Source organism: Oncorhynchus clarkii, chromosome 24 (assembly GCF_045791955.1).
Source record: "Oncorhynchus clarkii lewisi isolate Uvic-CL-2024 chromosome 24, UVic_Ocla_1.0, whole genome shotgun sequence".
NCBI lineage: Eukaryota > Metazoa > Chordata > Actinopteri > Salmoniformes > Salmonidae > Oncorhynchus > Oncorhynchus clarkii.
This window is the reverse complement of record NC_092170.1, coordinates 32,717,920-32,742,048: the sequence shown is the minus strand read 5'-3', so window position 1 is coordinate 32,742,048 and position 24,129 is coordinate 32,717,920. Positions and strand designations below refer to the sequence as shown.

The 24,129-nt window shown below is 48.0% G+C and overlaps 1 protein-coding gene across 1 annotated transcript in view; it reads left to right on the top strand.

The window, feature by feature from the left end:
• The window catches only part of LOC139382322 (roundabout homolog 2-like), a 366,464-nt gene that overhangs the window by 46,923 nt on the left and 295,412 nt on the right, over positions 1-24,129 (top strand). The gene's annotated exons all lie outside the window — the stretch shown is intronic.

The following is a 24,129-nucleotide window of genomic DNA, read 5'->3' as shown; positions in this document are numbered from 1 at the left end:
CCACAATTTTTTCTCGAGGCATGCCGAAGTCTATAGCTGACGTCTATAGCTGAAGTCTATAGCTGAAGTCTATAGCTGAAGTCTATAGCTGACGTGTATAGCTGAAGTCTATAGCCGAAGTCTATAGCCGACGTCTATAGCTGAAGTCTATATCTGAAGTCTATAGCTGAAGTCTATAGCCGAAGTCTATAGCTGACGTCTATAGCTGAAGTCTATATCTGAAGTCTATAGCTGAAGTCTATAGCTGAAGTCTACAGCTGAAGTCTATATCAGAAGTCTATAGCTGACGTCTATAGCTGACGTCTATAGCTGAAGTCTATAGCTGACGTCTATAGCTGAAGTCTATAGCTGAAGTCTATAGCTGACGTCTATAGCTGAAGTCTATAGCTGACGTCTATAGCTGAAGTCTATAGCTGAAGTCTATAGCTGAAGTCTATAGCTGAAGTCTATAGCTGAAGTTTATAGCTGACGTCTACGCTCCTTCGTCTGTGACTGGTCAACAGTAGGGAATCTTCAATGAAATGTTTGTTGTCATTCAACGAGAGACGACTCATTTTCATACACATTTTATCACTTGAGAAATACTTCTTAGTTAGATGTAAAATTGCACGACTAAGATCTCCTCTGCAAAAACATCCAAATTAACAACATATTTCTTTAGTTATCTTATATTAATTCAGACTATTTTTTAGGAAGTGCATACTGGCTATGGCTTCTGAAGCGAAGATCTTTTAAGGGAATGTACGAGCACACTCGTTGGGTTCGTCTAGCTGAGTTCAGCTAGGCGCCAGCCGAACCAACTTATGCTGATGCCTTTATGCCTATGTCACAGAGACAGGAAACCAGAGCGAGACAGATGAATGGATTATAGTTCAGAGATACAGTAGGAGCAGCATCTTGGCCTGTCCAGAGTGCTCAGCACCATGGCTGCTGTACTGCTCACCCCAGTAACCTCTTGACAGTCAGGGAGAATAGATAAAGGTTAGACCTGTTTGCTGCTGAAGGGTACATGTACATAGTTATTAATGGTTAGTCTAGTCTGTTTGTCGACCCAAAATAACATTTTCAGAGGACGGCAGTACACTGAGACTACCATGAGACTTTAGTTTTTATAACCCATAAGATATCATTCACAGAGCCATGCAGACATTTTGAAGAGGGAAATATACCTTGGCACTGCTTTTCTTATTCTTTGTGGTTTCTGTAAATGTGTTCCTATGTAACCTGTCAAACCTACACAGTGTTTCTACATAACCTGTTAAACCTACACATTGTTCCTACATAACCTGTTAAACCTACACAGTGTTTCTACATAACCTGTTAAACCTACACAGTGTTTCTACATAACCTGTTAAACCTAAAGTGTTTCTACATAACCTGTTAAACCTAAAGTGTTTCTACATAACCTGTTAAACCTACACAGTGTTACTACATAACCTGTTAAACCTACACAGTGTTCCTACATAACCTGTTAAACCTACACAGTGTTAATTTAGAACATCTTTTTAATACCTCTGCTAATCATCTAGTATCTGAGTCATATCAGTGATTCCGTTATCTCCCCCGAGCGTCTTGCCTTCCCTACCTCCCCCCACCGCTCCCTTATCCCCCAAATTGCTGCTCCCTAACTGTCTACAGGTGATAACCATATGAGTCCAACACCCAGTGCAGCCAACCCCCCCCCAGATAGCAGCACACTGACTGGCTGTTAATGAAATTAGCTGCTTTTCTCATAAGTCACTTGACTCGATTAAGGATGCTGCGGATGGAATGGGACAGGGGGGGGGGGGGGGGGGGGGGGGGGGATGAGACAGGGGCAGGAGGAGGAGAAAGGAGGGAGGGAATGAGACAGGGGCAGGAGGAGGGGAAAAGAGGGAGGGAATGAGATAGGGGCAGGAGGAGGAGAAAGGAGGGAGGGAGGGAATGGGACATGGGAAGGAGGGGGATAAAGGAGGGAGGGAATGAGACAGGGTCAGGAGGGGGAGAAAGGAGGGAGGGAATGGGATATGGGAAGGAGGGGGAAAAAGGAGGGAGGGAATGTCACAGGAAGGCCATACAGATCATCAAGGACAACAACTACCTGAGCCACTGCCTGTTCACCCCGCTATCATCCAGAAGGCGAGGTCAGTACAGGTGCATCAAAGCTGGGACCGAGAGACTGAATAACAGCTTCTATCTCAAGGCCATCAGACTGTTAAACAGCCATCACTAACATTGAGTGGCTGCTGCCAACACACTGACTCAACTCCAGCCACTTTAATAATGGGAATTTATGGAAATTGATGTAAAATATATCACTAGCCACTTTAAACAATGCTACTTAATATGTTTACATACCCTACATTGCTCATCGCCTATGTATATGTACATACTGTACTCTATATCATCTACTGCATCTTTATGTAATACATGTATCACTAGCCACTTTAAACTATGCCCCTTTGTTTACATACCCTACATTACTCATCTCATATGTATATACTGTACTCAATACCATCTACTGCATCTTGCCTATGCCGTTCTGCACCATCACTCATTTATATAGCTTTATGTACATATTCTTCATCCCTTTACACTTGTGTGTATAAATAAGGTAATAGTTTTGGAATTGTTAGTTAGATTACTTGTTGGTTATTACTGCATTGTCGGAACTAGAAGCACAAGCATTTCGCTACACTTGCATTAACATCTGCTAACCATGTGTATGTGACAAATAAAATTGTATTTGATTTGAATGAGACAGGGGCAGGAGGAGGAATGAGACAGGGGCAGGAGGAGGAATGAGACAGGGAATGAGACAGGGGCATGAGGGACGGAAAGGAGGGAGGGAATGAGACAGGGGCAGGAGGGACGGAAAGGAGGGAGGAAATGAGACAGGGGCAGGAGGGGGAGAAAGGAGGGAGGGAATGAGACAGGGGCAGGACGGGGATAAAGGAGGGGGGGGGGTGAGACAGGGGCAGGAGGGGGAGAAGGGGGGGGTGAGACAGGGGCAGGACGGGGAGAAAGGAGGGAGGAAATGAGACAGGCAGGAGGGGGAGAAAGGAGGGAGGGAATGAGACAAGAGGGGGAGAAAGGAGGGAGGGAATGAGACAGGGGCAGGACGGGGAGAAAGGAGGGAGGGGGTGAGACAGGGGCAGGAGGGGGATAAAGGAGGGAGGGGTTGAGACATGGACAGGAGGGGGAGAAATTAATGAGGGAGGGAATGAGACGGGGGCAAGAGGAGGAGGAAGGAGGGAGGGAATGGGACATGGGAAGGAGGGGGATAAAGGAGGGAGGGAATGAGACATGGGAGGGAGGGGGATAAAGGAGGGAGGGAATTGGACAGGGGAGGGAGGGGGATAAAGGAGGGAGGGAATGAGACAGGGTCAGGAGGGGGAGAAAGGAGGGAGGGAATTGGACATGGGAGGGAGGGGGATAAAGGAGGGAGGGAATGAGACAGGGTCAGGAGGGGGAGAAAGGAGGGGGGGAATTGGACATGGGAGGGAGGGGGATAAAGGAGGGAGTGGGACAGGGGGGGGAGGGGGATAAAGGAGGGAGGGAATGGGACAGGGGAGGGAGGGGGATAAAGGAGGGAGGGAATGGGACAGGGGGGGAGGGGGATAAAGGAGGGAGGGAATGGGACAGGAGAGGGAGGGGGATAAAGGAGGGAGGGAATTGGACAGGGAAGGGAGGGGGATAAAGGAGGGAGTGGGACAGGGGGGGGAGGGGGAGGGGGATAAAGGAGGGAGGGAATGGGACAGGGGAGGGAGGGGGATAAAGGAGCGATGGAATGGGACAGGAGAGGGAGGGGGATAAAGGAGGGAGGGAATCGGACAGGAGAGGGAGGTGGATAAAGGAGGGAGGGAATTGGACAGGGGAGGGAGGGGGATAAAGGAGGGAGGGAATGAGACAGGGGAAGGAGGGGGATAAAGGAGGGAGGGAATGAGACATGGGAGGGAGGGGGATAAAGGAGGGAGGGAATTGGACAGGGGAGGGAGGGGGATAAAGAAGCGAGGGAATGAGACAGGGTCAGGAGGGGGAGAAAGGAGGGAGGGAATGGGACAGGGGAGGAGGGGGAGAAAGGAGGGAGGGAATGGGACAGGGGGGGAGGGTGATAAAGGAGGGAGGGAATGAGACAGGGGAATGAGGGGGATAAAGGCGGGAGGGAATGGGACAGGGGTGGGAGGGGGATAAAGGAGGGAGGGAATGAGACAGGGGAAGGAGGGGGATAAAGGAGGGAGGGAATGTGACAGGGGAAGGAGGTGGAGAAAGGAGGGAGGGAATGGGACAGGGACAGGAGGGGGATAAAGGAGGGAGGGAATGGGACAGGGAAAGGAGGGGGAGAAAGGAGGGAGGGAATGGGACAGGGGAGGGAGGGGGAGAAAGGAGGGAGGGAATTGGGACAGGGGAAGGAGGGGGATAAAGGAGGGAGGGAATGGGACAGGGGAGGGAGGGGGATAAAGGATGGAGGGTATTGGACAGGGGAGGGAGGGAGGGGGATAAAAGAGGGAGGGAATGGGACAGGGGAGGGAGGGGGATAAAGTAGGGAGGGAATGGGACAGGGGAGAAAGGAGGAGAAAGGGGGATACAATTCATCTAAAAATCACACTACAGAGCCAACAGGGGTCCCCTCCCCCCATCCATCCATCCCTCACTGCACCTGACACCGAACAATCCCCCTACCCCCTGGCTCTTCCTGAGCCCTTTCTGATTCCTGTGTATTTTTAACCTACATTCAGTCATACATGGGGGAGGGGTAGTTTCAGGGACTTTGCGTCATTAGCTTATTTGAGTGGCAGACGTCAGCCAGGCGGAGGGGACTGACTGCCCTGGTCTACACCCCAGCTGGGTGCCCCTCACCCCCGCTACTCCTGCCTGTCATCCCCCTTCACTGCACACACACCCGTCTGGTGTGGGATCCAGCGAGAAATCCTACACTAGATGGTCACTTTCACTGAGGATCAGGAGCTCCTGATGAATGAGGCAGGACAGTGGCTAGACCTCCTGGACAAGACAGCTCCAGCTCCTGTGTGTGGATGTGTGTACTCGGTGTGTGTGGATGTGTGTACGTGGTGTGTGTGGATGTGTGTACGCGGTGTGTGTGTGTAGACTGGTGGCAGTGTGGGAGCACACACCAGCTCCACCACTCCACCAGCTACACCAGCAAGTGTGCCCAGGCCCAGTCCCAGTATAATGGGTGGAGTGGGGGGTGCTTGTGTTGTTGACACCAGTGTAGCACGTGCTGCTGGGCTCCTGTGGAGAGACGCCCTTCCTCATTAATCACAGGTCCTTAACCCGCGCCCTGACAGCCTGCAACCTGGTGCCCCTCCCCCTAGCCCCTTCTCCACTCTGGGAGGAAGGCTATGGTTCTGGCCCATTATCTCCACACAGGAAGACGAGACAGCTATGACAGCTGCCAGAGGATATTTGACCCCCACCACTCATCCTCCCCCCTCCAATGAAATCCCCAACCCCCCACCCAGCACCCCTCTTCTCGGGTTTGCAAGTTTTGATTCGTCGGGCCAGAGTTCAATGGATTTCCCAGGTCGTCACAGCAACTCTTGTCAACATAAGATGTCAGACTGAGAGTTGGCCCTCCATGACTGAGTCAAAGACACCCTCATACCCATTCACTTCCTACTGGACAGACAGAGAAGGAGGAGTTACAACAGGAAGTTAGGAAGATAAATTGGAGAGGGGGAGAAGAAGAATCATTCTGTTCCCGTCTACACCCACTTCTCCTTGGCTCCGCTCTCTGTGCTTGGGGGGTAGAGGGGTGTGTCAACTTGGGGACCAACCCAGACTACTGTACAGAGGGGATGTGGGGCTCAGAGTGGTGCTGTGGCCGTGGTCTAGTTGTGTCATGAGCACACAGCTGAACTGTCACTTGTCTATTTGTAAAGGACTCACTGTTTGTCTCTCGTTGGCCCTGTCCTGTCTGTCTCTCTTGTTAGACCTGTCCTATCTGTCTCTCTTGTTAGACCTGTCCTATCTGTCTAGCCCGGTGTGTCTGTCTGTCTCTCGTTGGCCCTGTCCTATCTGTCTAGCTCGGTGTGTCTGTCTGTCTCTCGTTAGCCCTGTCCTATCTGTCTAGCTCGGTGTGTCTGTCTGTCTCTCTTGTTAGACCTGTCCTGTCTGTCTCTTGGTAGCCCTGTCCTATCTGTTTAGCTCGGTGTGTCTGTCTGTCTGTCTCTCTTGTTAGACCTGTCCTGTTTGTCTATCTCGGTGTGTCTGTCTGTCTCTCTTGTTAGACCTGTCCTATCTATCTAGCTCGGTGTGTCTGTCTGTCTCTCTTGTTAGACATGTCCTGTCTGTCTCTCTTGTTAGACCTGTCCTGTCTGTCTCTCTTGTTAGACCTGTCCTTTCTGTCTCTCGTTAGCCCTGTCCTGTCTGTTTCTCGTTAGCCCTGTCCTATCTGTCTAGCCGGTGTGTCTGTCTGTCTATCTTGTTAGACCTGTCCTGTCTGTCTAGCTCGGTGTGTCTGTCTGTCTCTCTTGTTAGACCTGTCCTATCTATCTAGCTCGGTGTGTCTGTCTGTCTCTCTTGTTAGACCTGTCCTGTCTGTCTCTCTTTGGCCCTGTCCTATCTGTCTAGCTCGGTGTGTCTGTCTGCCTCTCTTGTTAGACCTGTCCTGTCTGTCTCTTGTTAGCCCTGTCCTATCTGTCTAGCTCGGTGTGTCTGTCTGCCTCTCTTGTTAGACCTGTCCTGTCTGTCTCTCGTTAGCCCTGTCCTATCTGTCTAGCTCGGTGTGTCTGTCTGCCTCTCTTGTTAGACCTGTCCTGTCTGTCTCTCGTTAGCCCTGTCCTATCTGTCTAGCTTGGTGTGTCTGTCTGCCTCTCTTGTTAGACCTGTCCTGTCTGTCTCTTGTTAGCCCTGTCTGTCTGTGTCCACCGCTAAGACAATAGGCTCCTCTCACACTGACTCAATACTAGACTGAATCCAATGGGTTCTGATTACTGGACAGTGACCTCTACCCCTACATAACTCTCTATAGTCTGATTACTGGGTGGTGACCTCTACCCCTACATAACTCTCTATAGTCTGATTACTGGATGGTGACCTCTACCTCTACATAACTCTCTATAGTCTGATTACTGGGTGGTGACCTCTACCCCTACATAACTATCTATAGTCTGATTACTGGGTGGTGACCTCTACCCCTACATAACTCTCTATAGTCTGATTACTGGATGGTGACCTCTACCTCTACATAACTCTCTATAGTCTGATTACTGGGTGGTGACCTCTACATTACTCTCTATAGTCTGAGCATATGTGTTTGGGGGGGTAGTGGTGTTAAATTAATGACTGGGGGGTGAAAGGTCATCCCTGATGTGATCCTGATTGTAGAGCAGATTGATCAGAGCCCTGGGATCATCAAGGGGTCCTGCTGGGGGTCAAGGACTGATGAAGACCTGTGGTCGTCTATTGGGACTATGCCTCAATCTCATCCCAATCCCTATTCACAAATTACTATTCACAAATAGTACATCAACTTACTATTTACATGAGCCATATTCACCTTACAGACAGAGCAAGAGTGGTTGTGTCTTTACGCCATGGTGAGGTATGAGGATTTACGACACAGTGAGGCCCGTTGAGGTTGGACACGTGTTGTGCATCACTGATGCTTTTCTAATTGGACAGTCATAGAGGTGATCGTTCTACTGCTGTAATTCTGGAGCGTCCTGGATACTGGCAGCGTCCTGGATACTGTCAGCGTTCTGGATACTGTCAGCGTTCTGGATACTGTCAGCGTCCTGGATACTGTCAGCGTTCAGGATACTGTCAGCGTTCTGGATACTGTCAGCGTCCTGGATACTGGCAGCGTCCTGGATACTGGCAGCGTCCTGGATACTGTCAGCGTTCTGGATACTGTCAGCGTTCTGGATACTGTCTGCGTCCTGGATACTGTCAGCATCCTGGATACTGTCAGCGTCCTGGATACTGGCAGCGTCCTGGATACTGTCAGCGTCCTGGATACTGGCAGCGTCCTGGATACTGGCAGCGTCCTGGATACTGTCAGCGTCCTGGATACTGGCAGCGTCCTGGATACTGGCAGTGTCCTGGATACTGGCAGCGTCCTGGATACTGGCAGCGTCCTGGATACTGGCAGCGTCCTGGTGTGGGGAATGATTACAAAGCTGCCAGCGGCAGGGGGGAAGGGGGGACAGTGACAGACTGGTGTGATGTATGAGAGGATATTAGAGGTTTACTGACTGGTGTGATGTATATAGAGGATATTAGAGGTGGACTGACTGGTGTGATGAATGTAGAGGATATTAGAGATGGACTGACTGGTGTGATGTATGTAGAGAATATTAGAGGTTTACTGACTGGTGTGATGTATGTAGAAGATATTAGAGGTTTACTGATTGGTGTGATGTATGTAGAGGATATTAGAGGTTTACTGACTGGTGTGATGTATGTAGAGGATATTAGAGGTTTACTGACTGGTGTGATGTATGTAGAGGATATTAGAGGTTTACTGACTGGTGTGATGTATGTAGAGGATATTAGAGGTTTACTGACTGGTGTGATGTATGTAGAGGATATTAGAGGTTTACTGACTGGTGTGATGTATGTAGAGGATATTAGTGGTTTACTGACTGGTGTGATGTATGTAGAGGATATAAGAGGTTTACTGACTGGTGTGATGTATGTAGAGGATATTAGAGGTTTACTGACTGGTGTGATGTATGTCGAGGATATTAGAGGTGGACTGACTGGTGTGATGTATGTAGAGGATATTAGAGATGGACTGACTGGTGTGATGTATGTAGAGGATTTTAGAGGTTTACTGACTGGTGTGATGTATGTAGAGGATATTAGAGGTTTACTGACTGGTGTGATGTATGTAGAGGATATTAGAGGTGGACTGACTGCTGTGATGTATGTAGAGGATATTAGAGATGGACTGACTGGTGTGATGTATGTAGAGGATATTAGAGGTTTACTGACTGGTGTGATGTATGTAGAGGATATTAGAGGTTTACTGACTGCTGTGATGTATGTAGAGGATATCAGAGGTGGCCTGACTGGTGTGATGTATGTAGAGGATATTAGAGGTGGCCTGACTGGTGTGATGTATGTAGAGGATATTAGAGGTTTACTGACTGGTGTGATGTATGTAGAGGATATTAGAGGTTTACTGACTGGTGTGATGTATGTAGAAGATATTAGAGGTTTACTGATTGGTGTGATGTATGTAGAGGATATTAGAGGTTTACTGACTGGTGTGATGTATGTAGAGGATATTAGAGGTGTACTGACTGGTGTGATGTATGTAGAGGATATTAGAGATGGACTGACTGGTGTGATGTATGTAGAGGATATTAGAGGTGGACTGACTGGTGTGATGTATGTAGAGGATATTAGAGGTTTACTGATTGGTGTGATGTATGTAGAGAATATTAGAGGTGTACTGACTGGTGTGATGTATGTAGAGGATATTAGAGGTTTACTGACTGGTGTGATGTATGTAGAAGATATTAGAGGTTTACTGACTGGTGTGATGTATGTAGAGGATATTAGAGGTTTACTGACTGGTGTGATGTATGTAGAGGATATTAGAGGTTTACTGACTGGTGTGATGTATGTAGAGGATATTAGAGATGGACTGACTGGTGTGATGTATGTAGAGGATATTAGAGATGGACTGACTGGTGTGATGTATGTAGAGGATATTAGAGATGGACTGACTGGTGTGATGTATGTAGAGGATATTAGAGATGGACTGACTGGTGTGATGTATGTAGAGGATATTAGAGATGGACTGACTGGTGTGATGTATGTAGAGGATATTAGAGATGGACTGACTGGTGTGATGTATGTAGAGGATATTAGAGATGGACTGACTGGTGTGATGTATGTAGAGGATATTAGAGATGGACTGACTGGTGTGATGTATGTAGAGGATATTAGAGATGGACTGACTGGTGTGATGTATGTAGAGGATATTAGAGATGGACTGACTGGTGTGATGTATGTAGAGGATATTAGAGATGGACTGACTGGTGTGATGTATGTAGAGGATATTAGAGATGGACTGACTGGTGTGATGTATGTAGAGGATATTAGAGATGGACTGACTGGTGTGATGTATGTAGAGGATATTAGAGATGGACTGACTGGTGTGATGTATGTAGAGGATATTAGAGATGGACTGACTGGTGTGATGTAGAGGATATTAGAGATACTGACTGGTGTGATGTATGTAGAGGATATTAGAGATGGACTGACTGGTATGATGTATGTAGAGGATATTAGAGATGGACTGACTGGTGTGATGTATGTAGAGGATATTAGAGATGGACTGACTGGTGTGATGTATGTAGAGGATATTAGAGATGGACTGACCGGTGTGATGTATGTAGAGGATATTAGAGATGGACTGACTGGTATGATGTATGTAGAGGATATTAGAGATGGACTGACCGGTGTGATGTATGTAGAGGATATTAGAGATGGACTGACTGGTGTGATGTATGTAGAGGATATTAGAGATGGACTGACTGGTGTGATGTATGTAGAGATATTAGAGGTGTGATGTATGTAGAGGATATTAGAGATGGACTGACTGGTGTGATGTATGTAGAGGATATTAGAGATGGACTGACTGGTGTGATGTATGTAGAGGATATTAGAGATGGACTGACTGGTGTGATGTATGTAGAGGATATTAGAGATGGACTGACTGGTGTGATGTATGTAGAGGATATTAGAGATGGACTGACTGGTGTGATGTATGTAGAGGATATTAGAGATGGACTGACTGGTGTGATGTATGTAGAGGATATTAGAGATGGACTGACTGGTGTGATGTATGTAGAGGATATTAGAGATGGACTGACTGGTGTGATGTATGTAGAGGATATTAGAGATGGACTGACTGGTATGATGTATGTAGAGGATATTAGAGATGGACTGACTGGTGTGATGTATGTAGAGGATATTAGAGATGGACTGACTGGTGTGATGTATGTAGAGGATATTAGAGATGGACTGACTGGTGTGATGTATGTAGAGGATATTAGAGATGGACTGACTGGTGTGATGTATGTAGAGGATATTAGAGATGGACTGACTGGTGTGATGTATGTAGAGGATATTAGAGATGGACTGACTGGTGTGATGTATGTAGAGGATATTAGAGATGGACTGACTGGTGTGATGTATGTAGAGGATATTAGAGATGGACTGACTGGTGTGATGTATGTAGAGGATATTAGAGATGGACTGACTGGTGTGATGTATGTAGAGGATATTAGAGATGGACTGACTGGTGTGATGTATGTAGAGGATATTAGAGATGGACTGATTGGTGTGATGTATGTAGAGGATATTAGAGGTTTACTGACTGGTGTGATGTATGTAGAGGATATTAGAGATGGACTGATTGGTGTGATGTATGTAGAGGATATTAGAGGTGGGTGTGATGTATGTAGAGGATATTAGAGATGGACTGACTGGTGTGATGTATGTAGAGGATATTAGAGATGGACTGACTGGTGTGATGTATGTAGAGGATATTAGAGATGGACTGACTGGTGTGATGTATGTAGAGGATATTAGAGATGGACTGACTGGTGTGATGTATGTAGAGGATATTAGAGATGGACTGACTGGTGTGATGTATGTAGAGGATATTAGAGATGGACTGACTGGTGTGATGTATGTAGAGGATATTAGAGATGGACTGACTGGTATGATGTATGTAGAGGATATTAGAGATGGACTGACTGGTGTGATGTATGTAGAGGATATTAGAGATGGACTGACTGGTGTGATGTATGTAGAGGATATTAGAGATGGACTGACTGGTGTGATGTATGTAGAGGATATTAGAGATGGACTGACTGGTGTGATGTATGTAGAGGATATTAGAGATGGACTGACTGGTATGATGTTTATCTGTGTGTTGTATTTTTATGCTCAAATATTTGTTTATTCCCATCAATATGAATTGGCTGTGGTCTTCTCTGTGTCAGTGTGTGGGGAAACGGCCTGTTTTGATGCGGCTAGCATGCTGACGGGGGCTTATTTTGACTGTGCACAAGGATAGAACTAATTCCTGCATATTTATTTGGCTTGGTATGAGAAGAGCAAGCTAAGTCCTAACCCCACTTAATATTCCTGCTTGGAGACGGTGAGGAGAGGAGAGAAAAGGAGAGGAAAGGAGAGGAGAGACCAGAGGAGAGGAGAGACCAGAGGAGAGGAGAGGAGAGGAGATACCAGAGGAGAGGAGAGGAGAGGAGAGGGGAGGAGAGGAGAGACCAGAGGAGAGGAGAGGAGAGGAGAGACCAGAGGAGAGGAGAGGAGAGGAGAGGAGAGGAGAGGAGAGGAGAGGATAGGAGAGACCAGAGGAGAGTATGGAGAGGAGAGGAATCTCAAACAGCCCACAGTGGAGAAATACAGGCGCATTATGATGTTCAAATAATAATTTAGTGACACATTGATTTTAAGTGCTGCTCTCTGTTATTCTAGCTGTTTTCTGTTGTTTTATATGTCAATTAGAGCTCGACTAATATCTGTGGGAGCGAGAAAGAGCCGTGCTGATACAATCCTCCTGGTAGCTAACATCTCCTTATGACCACTCTGTCCACTCACAAATGGTTCTAATGGCTCTTACTGCCTGATACTGCTGCAGCTTGTCTTAATTACTGTCAAAACCTGTTTTATCAGGACCCCGTCACAGCAGTTATTTTAATCTTACTATTAAAATGGATGCAGCAGGATTAGGTAGTGAAGGTGTGTGCACACCTGCACCCCATAGGCTTTCTGGACACCCCTCAACAGGAGAGGGGAACAGAAGATGCTTTCTGGACACCCCTCAACAGGAGAGGGGAACAGAAGAGGAGGAGGGGGAACAGGAGAGGGGAACAGAAGAGGAAGAGGGGGAACAGGAGAGGGGAACAGAAGAGGAAGAGTGGGAACAGGAGATTGGAACTAAAGAGGGATAGTGGGAACAGGAGAGGGGAACAGGAGAGGGAGTATGATAACAGGAGAGGGGAATGAGGGGGAACAGGAGAGGGGAACAGAAGAGGGAGCGTGGGAACAGAAGAGGGAGAGTGGGAACAGGAGAGGGGAACTAAAGAGGGAAAGTGGGAACAGGAGAGGGGAACAGAATAGGTAGAGTGGGAACAGGAGAGGGGAACAGAATAGGTAGAGTGGGAACAGGAGAGAGGAACAGAAGAGGGAGAGTGGGAACAGGAGATTGGAACTAAAGAGGGATAGTGGGAACAGGAGATTGGAACTAAAGAGGGATAGTGGGAACAGGAGAGGGGAACAGAAGAGGGAGCGTGATAACAGGAGAGTGGAACAGGATAGGTAGAGTGGGAACAGAAGAGGGGAACTAAAGAGTGAGAGTGGGAACAGGAGAGGGGAACAGAAGAGGTAGAGTGGGAACAGGAGAGGGGAACAGAATGGGTAGAGTGGGAACAGGAGAGGGGAACTAAATAGGGAGAGTGGGAACAGGAGAGGGGAACAGAAGAGGTAGAGTGGGAACAGGAGAGGGGAACTAAAGAGGGAGAGTGGGAACAGGAGAGGAGAACAGAAGAGGGGAACAGAAGAGGGAGAGTGGGAACAGGAGAGGGGAACAGAAGAGGTAGAGTGGGAACAGGAGTAGAGAGGGGAACAGGAGAGGGAGCATGATAACAGGAGAGGGGAACAGGAGAGGGAGTGGGAACAGAAGAGGGGAACTGGGAACAGGAGAGGGGAACTAAAGAGGGAGAGTGGGAACAGGAGAGGAGAACAGAAGAGGGGAACAGAAGAGGGAGAGTGGGAACAGGAGAGGGGAACAGAAGAGGTAGAGTGGGAACAGGAGATTGGAACTAAAGAGGGATAGTGGGAACAGGAGAGGGGAACAGGAGAGGGAGCATGATAACAGGAGAGGGGAACAGGAGAGGGAGTGGGAACAGAAGAGGGGAACTAAAGAGGGAGAGTAGGAACAGGAGAGGGGAACAGAAGAGGTAGAGTGGGAACAGGAGAGGGGAACAGAATGGGTAGAGTGGGAACAGGAGAGGGGAACTAAAGAGGGAGAGTGGGAACAGGAGAGGGGAACAGAAGAGGTAGAGTGGGAACAGGAGAGGGGAACTAAAGAGGGAGAGTGGGAACAGGAGAGGAGAACAGAAGAGGGGAACAGAAGAGGGAGAGTGGGAACAGGAGAGGGGAACAGAAGAGGTAGAGTGGGAACAGGAGAGGGGAACTAAAGAGGGAGAGTGGGAACAGGAGAGGAGAACAGAAGAGGGGAACAGAAGAGGGAGAGTGGGAACAGGAGAGGGGAACAGAAGAGGTAGAGTGGGAACAGGAGATTGGAACTAAAGAGGGATAGTGGGAACAGGAGAGGAGAACAGAAGAGTTAGAGTGGGAACAAGAGAGGGGAACAGAAGATGGAGAGTGGGAACAGGAGAGGGAAACAGAGGAGGTAGAGTGGGAACAGGAGAGGGGAACAGAAGAGGAAGAGTGGGAACAGAAGAGGGGAACTAAAGAGGGAGCGTGGGAACAGGAGAGGAGAACAGAAGAGGTAGAGTGGGAACAGGAGAGGGGAACTAAAGAGGTAGAGTGGGAACAGGAGAGGGGAACAGAAGAGGGGAACTAAAGAGGGGGAGTGTGAACAGGAGAGGGGAACAGAAGAGGTAGAGTGGGAACAGGAGAGGGGAACAGAATGGGTAGAGTGGGAACAGGAGAGGGGAACTAAAGAGGGAGAGTGGGAACAGGAGAGGTAGAGTGGGAACAGAAGAAGGGAACTAAAGAGGGAGAGTGGGGGGGAACAGAATGGGTAGAGTGGGAACAGGAGAGGGGAACTAAAGAGGGAGAGTGGGAACAGGAGAGGGGAACAGAAGAGGTAGAGTGGGAACAGGAGAGGGGAACTAAAGAGGGAGAGTGGGAACAGGAGAGGAGAACAGAAGAGGGGAACAGAAGAGGGAGAGTGGGAACAGGAGAGGGGAACAGAAGAGGTAGAGTGGGAACAGGAGAGGGGAACTAAAGAGGGAGAGTGGGAACAGGAGAGGAGAACAGAAGAGGGGAACAGAAGAGGGAGAGTGGGAACAGGAGAGGGGAACAGAAGAGGTAGAGTGGGAACAGGAGATTGGAACTAAAGAGGGATAGTGGGAACAGGAGAGGAGAACAGAAGAGTTAGAGTGGGAACAAGAGAGGGGAACAGAAGATGGAGAGTGGGAACAGGAGAGGGAAACAGAGGAGGTAGAGTGGGAACAGGAGAGGGGAACAGAAGAGGTAGAGTGGGAACAGGAGAGGGGAACTAAAGAGGGAGAGTGGGAACAGGAGAGGTAGAGTGGGAACAGAAGAAGGGAACTAAAGAGGGAGAGTGGGAACAGGAGAGGGGAACAGAAGAGGTAGAGTGGGAACAGGAGAGGGGAACAGAATGGGTAGAGTGGGAACAGGAGAGGGGAACTAAAGAGGGAGAGTGGGAACAGAGTAACAGGAAGAGGTAGAGTGGGAACAGGAGAGGGGAACTAAAGAGGTAGAATGGGAACAGGAGAGGGGAACTAAAGAGGTAGAGTGGGAACAGGAGAGGGGAACTAAAGAGGGAGAGTGGGAACAGGAGAGGAGAACAGAAGAGGGGAACAGAAGAGGGAGAGTGGGAACAGGAGAGGGGAACAGAAGAGGTAGAGTGGGAACAGGAGAGGGGAACTAAAGAGGTAGAGTGGGAAGAGAAGGGAGCAGGGAACAGTCAGAGTGAATAAATTAGAATGAGAAATATGGGAGGTAGGAATTGTAGATATTTTCAGTTTTGGAGGGAGTGTCCCGCCCGTAATGCTCCATCCCATCTCCCAACCGTCTCAACTTCCACCAGGATACTACAATGAGCGTGACATGGGTCAGTCAAGCGTGACCGGCCTGCCTTTGTGGACTCCTCTCATCTCGATGAGTCTGCTAGAGCTGAGCCTGAGTGGACTGGTGGTGTGGGTAAGGCCTTGAATAGACAGCCGTTAGAACAGGTGTGTTTTATAGGCCTGCATCTCTTCCTCACATTCTCCTCACAGCCTGTGTGTGTGTTTTTATCTTTGTGTGTTTGTCATGGCTGATGGCTGAGCACACACTCTGTAGCTTGGCCTCAGCAGGGGTACGGCGGTCAGTCCTGCCCGTGTGAGAGGCTGCGTCCGGCCTGGCGGGAAGCAGGATAACGAGGTGTCAGAGCAGCTGACTGCTTTGTCCTGCAGCCTAGAGGGGAGAGGAGCGGGATGGTACAAAGACTGTCCTGCAGAGAGAGAGACAGCCCTGTGTTTCTGTCTGTTCTTTGTGTCTGCGGTCTGCCCTCCCTCCCTCCCTCCCTCCCTACCATGCCAGTTTGTCCCATAAAGGAAGCAGAGCCAGGCAACATTATGGCATCAGGTGGATGGATGCTTTGTTCCTGTCCACCTCCCCCTCCCTCTCCCCTCTTCCCCCTCCCTCTCCCCTCTTCCCCCTTCCTCTCCTCTCTTCCCCCTCTTCCTCCCTCTCCTCTCTTCCCCCTCTCTCCCCTCTAGGGGGAGTTCAGCACCTGACCTACTGTATCTCTGGGATGTGAATAGAAACAAGCAGGCCAAGTTGCAACCCTGGACAGTTAAATTAGATCATTTTTTGGGGCTTTTTGATGCGTTGTTCATGCTATTCAAATCAAATAGTCCTGGTAGTCATATTCTTACTGATGTGAGTGGAAAGATCTTTTCAAATCTTCTTCCGAAGTCCATCACCCCCCTCTCCCTCTCTCTCTCGCTCTCTCTCTCTCTCTCTCCCTCTCCCTCTCTCTCTCTCTCTCTCTCTCTCTCTCTCTCTCTCTCTCTCTCTCTCTCTCTCTGTCTCTCTCTCTCTCTCTCTCTCTCTCTCTGTCTCTCTCTCTGTCTCTCTCTCTCTCTCTCTCTCTCTCTCTCTCTCTCTCTCTCTCTCTCTCTCTCTCTCTCTCGTTCGCTCTCTCTTTCTCTCTCTCTCTCTTTCTCTGTCTGTGTCTCTCTCTCTTGTTCGCTCTCTCTTTCTCTCTCTCTCGCGCTCTCTTCTCTCTTACCCCTCGCTCTCTCTTGTGCTCTCTCTTTTTATTGCTCTCTCTCTCTCTCTCTCTCTCTCTCTCTCTCTCTCTCTCTCTCTCTCTCTCTCTCTCTCTCTCTCTCTCTCTAGGTGAGAGAGAGAGTGGTAGCTTGTCTTGTGGTAGCTGTTTGTGCTAGCTCAGACACGGCCTCTTGTCTTGTGGTAGCTGTTTGTGTTCTCTCAGCCACGGCCCTGTCTCTCTCTTCTCTCACTCTCCCTATCTGTCTCTCTCTCTCTCTCTCTCTCTCTCTCTCTCTCTCTCTCTCTCTCTCTCTCTCTCTCTCTCTCTCTCTTCTCTCTAGGTGGTGAGCCTCTTGTCTTGTGGTAGCTGTTTGTGCTTGCTCAGCCACGGCCTCTTGTCTTGTGTTTGTTCTGTGTTTGCCTGCCCCCTCCAGCTATGTAAAGGCTTCATCTAACTTTTACCCATTATTATACCCACTGCAGGGGGGTGATGCACACCTCTGTTAAGCCTCTTTTCTATGAGCGATGGGTCGCCTCTTTATGAAGGCCAGAGTCATTTGTGTGTTTGTGCTGTTGTCTCTGGGTCTCTCTCAGGGCCTGATCTATGGAGAGAGACAGGCAAGCAGTCAAACAGGCAGGCAGGCAGGCAGGCAGGCAGGCAGGCAGGCAGGCAGGCAGGCAGGCAGGCAGGCAGGCAGACAGACAGACAGACAGACAGACAGACAGACAGACAGACAGACCTGCAGATAGAATGTGTAGGCTTCCTGAGGTTGTAGAGAACATAACACTTGTTTTATCAGGGTTGTTGCACTGGGAGCAGTGTATTTTTAACCTTCTGGTTGTTCCCTATACCGAGTCCCTGGTTGTTCCCTATACCAAGTCCCTGGTTGTCCCCTACACAGAGTCCCTTGTTGTTCCCTACACAGAGTCCCTGGTTGTTCCCTATACAGAGTCCCTGGTTGTTCCCTATACAGAGTCCCTGGTTGTTCCCTATACAGAGTCCCTGGTTGTTCCCTACACAGAGTCCCTGGTTGTTCCCTACACAGAGTCCCTTGTTGTTCCCTACACAGAGTCCCTGGTTGTTCCCTATACAGAGTCCCTGGTTGTTCCCTATACAGAGTCCCTGGTTGTTCCCTATACCGAGTCCCTGGTTGTTCCCTACACAGAGTCCCTGGTTGTTCCCCTGGTTGTTCCCTACACAGAGTCCCTGGTTGTTCCCTACACAGAGTCCCTGGTTGTTCCCTATACAGAGTCCCTGGTTGTTCCCTATACAGAGTCCCTGGTTGTTCCCAATACAGAGTCCCTGGTTGTTCCCTATACAGAGTCCCTGGTTGTTCCCTATACAGAGTCCCTGGTTGTTCCCTACACAGTGTCCCTGGTTGTTCCCTATACAGAGTCCCTGGTTGTTCCCTACACAGAGTCCCTGGTTGTTCCCTATACAGAGTCCCTGGTTGTTCCCTACACAGAGTCCCTGGTTGTTCCCTATACAGAGTCCCTGGTTGTTCCCTATACAGAGTCCCTGGTTGTTCCCTACACAGAGTCCCTGGTTGTTCCCTATACAGAGTCCCTGGTTGTTCCCTACACAGAGTCCATGGTTGTTCCCTATACAGAGTCCCTGGTTGTTCCCTACACAGAGTCCATGGTTGTTCCCTATACAGAGTCCCTGGTTGTTCCCTACACAGAGTCCCTGGTTGTTCCCTATACAGAGTCCCTGGTTGTTCCCTACACAGAGTACACATAACTCTTTCCTTTAACTATAAACAGGGAAGGCCTCCATCATTGCATTGTTTCTGCTGTATAATCTAAAGATATGATGCTTGTGATGATGCAGTGGAATATTAAATGCTTAGACCTTGTGAGCAGAGTAGTGGTCATAGTGTCCACCTCACCTTAACCCTCTGATCCCTCTGACTGCATCTGCATCTTTCCTGATGATCACTACGTCTTTTGCTAGTAATTGTTATTTTGAACCAATCATATCAGCTCTTTAGCCAAACATTTATATTTTGACCAATCAGATCAGCTATTTTGACAATATCAGAACAGCATGGTCTGAATGATCCAGTCGTGCAGTATCACAGACACAGCAGTAGGATCATTCAGGTAAGGCTCATGCAGTAACAAGCTGATTCCCATCCACTCTCACTGTGGCCGTGGTTCATCAAGTGAAGACCTCTGGCCCATCTGAAACCACCAGTGTTTGCTTACTGTTAGAGTAATTGGATTTAGAACACAGGGACAAGAGGAAAGCCAAACATCAGAACCAACGTTGAACCAATCACAGCATCACACAGAACAGAAAGGTTACAGGCAGCAATCCCCCTGGACTACAAATCCCTTTTCACAAATCCCATTGTTAGGAAACCATGAAACCGGATTCCTGTAACAAGTCTCTGATCAGTGGAGACGTGGCCCAATGGAGTCAATTAGAGTAGAACGGTCCTGTCTGGCCCTGGCTCTTTATGGACCCATCTCCATCTGCTTCCCACTTCCTCTTCCCCTCTCCTCTCCACCTTCCTAGTCCCTTGTCTCTTCCCCATGCCTCTCCCCCTTCCCCTCCCTCTCCCCCTGCATCCCCCCCGGCTCCCTGCCTCCCCCTCCCTCTCCCCATGCCTACCCCCCCCCCCCCCTCAGCTCAGCGTGCTGCTCCCTGCTCCCTGCCTCCCCCTCCCTCTCCCCCTTCCCCTCCCTCTCCCCCTGCATCTCCCCTGCTCCCTGCCAAACCCCTCCCGCTCCCCCTGCCTCCCCCTCCCTCTCCCCCTGCACCCCCCCCCCCCTTAGCTCAGCGTGCTGCTCCCTGCATCCACCCTGCTCCCTGCCTCCCCCTCCCTCTCCCCCTTCCCCTCCCTCTCCCCCTGCATCTCCCCTGCTCCCTGCCAAACCCCTCCCTCTCCCCCTGCCTCCCCCTCCCTCTCCCCATGCTCCCTGTCTCCCTCCCCCCCCCTCCCCTGCTCCTGCAGCTGAGCCTTTTAATGCCCTGGATGGGGAGCGTGGTCACGCAACACACTGACCAATCTACACTGTTAGCCAACTGACTGACCCCTCATTAAACACACACTGTACATATACACTGGAAAGTATCAGACTGTGTGTGTGTGTGTGTGTGTGTGTGTGTGTGTGTGTGTGTGTGTGTGTGTGTGTGTGTGTGTGTGTGTGTGTGTGTGTGTGTGTGTGTGTGTGTGTGTGTGTGTGTGTGTGTGTGTGTGTGGACTCACTATGTGTGCAGTTGTAGTGTTCAACACGTTTTTTGAATGACTACCACATCTCTGTACCCCACAAATACAATTATCTGTAAGGTCTCTCAGTCGAGCAGTGAATTTCAAACACAGATTCAACCACAAAGACCAGGGAGGTTTTCCAATGCCTCGCAAAGAAGGGCACCTATTGGTAGATGGGTAAACATTTAAAAAAGCAATACACCCAGTCACTACAAAGATACAGGCGTCCTTCCTAACTCAGTTGCCGGAGAGGAAGGAAACCGCTCAGGGATTTCACCATGAGGCCAATGTTGACTTTAAAACAATTACAGAGTTTAATGACTGTGATAGGAGAAAACTGAGGATGGATCAACACCATTATACTGAGCTTCTCCACAATACTAACCTAAATGACAGAGTGAACAGAAGGAAGCCTATATAGAATAAAAATATTCCCAAAACATGCCTCCAGTTTGCAATAAGGCACTAAAGTAAAGTTGTTAAGAAATGAACTTTATGTCTTGAATACAAAGTGTTATGTTTGGGGCAAATCCAACACATGTTTCTAAATCATAAATGTATGCTTGTCATTGACTAGGAATTTGTTTTAGAATAGAAAGAAACAGAATAGAGTTTTTTATTCTAAAACAAGTTCATGTTCATTTCTTAACAATTTTACTTTAGAGAGAAAGAGAGGGGGAGATGAAAGTAAAGGATCTGAAAGAGGTGAAAGAGGAGAACATATTGGTGAGGTACAGTAGACACTAGAATGGGAGGCATGAGAGAAGACTAACAAGAGAATGGGAAGAGGTTCACAGAAGGAGGGGTGTTGGGTTGGTGATATGAGACCCACCTCCTGGATTCAGTCCTATGTAGCAACATTTGAAATAGTGTTTTTTAGATTGGATAAAAGTAGATACTCAGAGCTACAACATGTTATGTCAGACACTACAGTTGAGGACCAATGGGAAAGGAACTCTGCTTTGAATGTTGATAAACTTGTAACCCCACTTTCGGGAAAATGGCCCTTGAATTTTTTGGTACACATACTGGAGAGCTCTTCTTTGTCTACACCCATTCAGCATCGTTCACAACCTCTTCAGCCTCAAACATCTCTTTAAGGATTCACATGTGAGCCCATGTGTAACGTAGACAGACACAGGAAGCAGGAAGCAGGTGTTGAGTATAATAATAACGAACATGGGAGTGTTACAAAAACAAGAGAAGCGTCTGGACATGAAAACTGAACCATTACTGCCTGAAGAGTGAAGCTAGAGACTGCTAGATATAAGGGGAGTAATCGGGGTAGTGATGGAGTCCAGGTGTGCCTAATGATGTGTGTGTAAGTGTACATAATGATGGGTTGCCAGGTGTGCATAATGATGGGTTGCCAGGACCGGTGACGTCGAGTGCCAGAGAGGGAGCGGTAGTAGACGTGACACCATGTGCTAAACAGAGTGAGTAGTGTAGTAAACAATAAAATATTTAAAGACTGTGGTAAAAGTAGTACCCTACAATAAGGAAAAACATCATGTAGAAATACACTTGTTTGTTTGGCCGGCATTGTGTCAAGTCACTCCGGTTCACACTGACAGTGGCGAGTGCAGAAAGTAGCCCATCACAACGTTTTCCAACTGATCTGTTGATACCACTGAATTCAGGGAATCAATGTTGTTGAAAAGTACAGTGGTGGAAAACATATTCAAGTGTCATACTTGAGTAAAAGTAAAGATACCTTAATAGAAAATGACTCAAGTGAAAGTCTCCCAGTAAAATACTATTTGAGTAAAAGTATTTGGTTTTAAACATACTTAAGTATTAAAAGTGAAAGTATAAGTATAAACCATTCAAATTCCTTATATTAAGCAGACAGCATCATTTCTTTAAAAAAATGTATTGGTGAATTGCCAGGGGCACGCTCCAACACTCAGACATAATTTACCAATTAAGCATTTGTGTTTAGTGAATCAGAGAAAGTAGGGACGAAAGGGGATGTTCTCTTGATAAGTGTGTGAATTGGACCATTTTCCTGTCGAAACGTAACAAGTTCTTAAAGTTGTCAGGGGAAAAAAGTCAAAAGTACATTTTTTTCAGTTACCCCAAAAAACTACTTAAGTAGTACTTTCAAGTATTTTACTTAAGTACTTTACTTCACTGGAAAATTATTCATATTTCTGTAGCTCTCGATGGCTAACGTTATCTTTTAAAAATGCTGTGGTATAAAGGACTATCAACACATACTGAGCAGCTCACGTTATAGAAGAATGCTACATGGCAGACCAATCCAAACTCATCTCCCGGGATGTCCAGCCCATCCATTAGCTCAGCCAATCATGGCTAGTGGGAAGGTTCCCTGACTTTTTCTCGTAATTTAACAATTTCATTCATATTTACAGATGGAATACATGTTTGTTATTAAGGCACATGCAAGTTCACATGTTCCAGACATTTAAATCCCTCTCCTGTTAAGTAGTGACGTGCAACATACGCCTAGCTTGATTAAACGGGTCACATATGTCTGTGCGTATTGTCTGGAGCGTCATTAATATGGCAGAGGAGTTGTTATAGATTGAATAGATTGAAGTGACCTGGGCTGTGGAGCAGTGGGCATGGCCGTGGGGAAATGAGAGGCTCCTCACCCAGGCCCTACATTAATGACTTCTGTTTAGTCTTGATAATGTCAGCTAATTAATTAATCAAGGACAATGGAACCAGTACACACACCTCCTGCTAAAGCAGCTTCTGTCTGGGTCAATTAACAATAGAACCAGTGATTAGAGCCAGGAAATAATCTTCAATTCACATCCACCCTCAATGCCCTGGCTGGCTGGCTTGCTGGCTGGCTGGCTGGCTGGCTGGCACACCTGTGTGGGTTGGGCGTAGCCAATGCCTGGAGCACCATACAGAGGACATTCATCACATTGGTTAATTGAATTCATCGTCATTGATGAATGAGGAAATTACACAATGGTATATAATGATATGTTATAGCATCATATGAAATAATGTGATAAAATGACGATAAAGCACGTCTCCTTCTGAAATGCTGTCTGTGCATTAAGACTAGTCCAAGAGGTTAGACCCACCTACCCAGTCTGGGCGTGCTGAAAAACACTGGGCATTGACCAACTGTCCCAGCATCCCTTGGGCCCGCCATCATTTAGTGAGTAATACCCTGTTTTCCCCATAATCAATTAGCAAACTGTTCGTTAGTGGGGCCATTCATTACGTTGGCGTGTCAGGGAGTGGACAGGAGGGGCGTGGTGTGATCCTGCCCTCCTCCCGTGGCCCACAGACATGACAGCCCTCACACACCACCACCATCACTCCTGCATCTAAACAGGATACGCACAGCCATTACTCTGCTTTTACACAGCCAAGGAAGAGTCACTCTGTACACTCTAGTGAACAACACATTAGTGTTACACAGCCAAGGAATAGTCACTCTGCACACTCTAGTGAACAACACATTAGTGTTACACAGTCAAGGAAGAGTCACTCTGCACACTCTAGTGAACAACACATTAGCATTACACAGCCAAGGAAGAGTCACTCTGCACACTCTAGTGAACAACATTAGAATTACACAGCCAAGGAAGAGTCACTCTGCACACTCTAGTGAACAACACATTAGCATTACACAGCCAAGGAAGAGTCACTCTGCACACTCTAGTGAACAACACATTAGTGTTACACAGCCAAGGAAGAGTCACTCTGCACACTCTAGTGAACAACACATTAGCATTACACAGCCAAGGAAGAGTCACTCTGCACACTCTAGTGAACAACACATTAGCATTACACAGCCAAGGAAGAGTCCCTCTGCACACTCTAGTGAACAACACATTAGCATTACACAGCCAAGGAAGAGTCACTCTGCACACTCTAGTGAACAACACATTAGCATTACACAGCCAAGGAAGAGTCACTCTGCACACTCTAGTGAACAACACATTAGCATTACACAGCC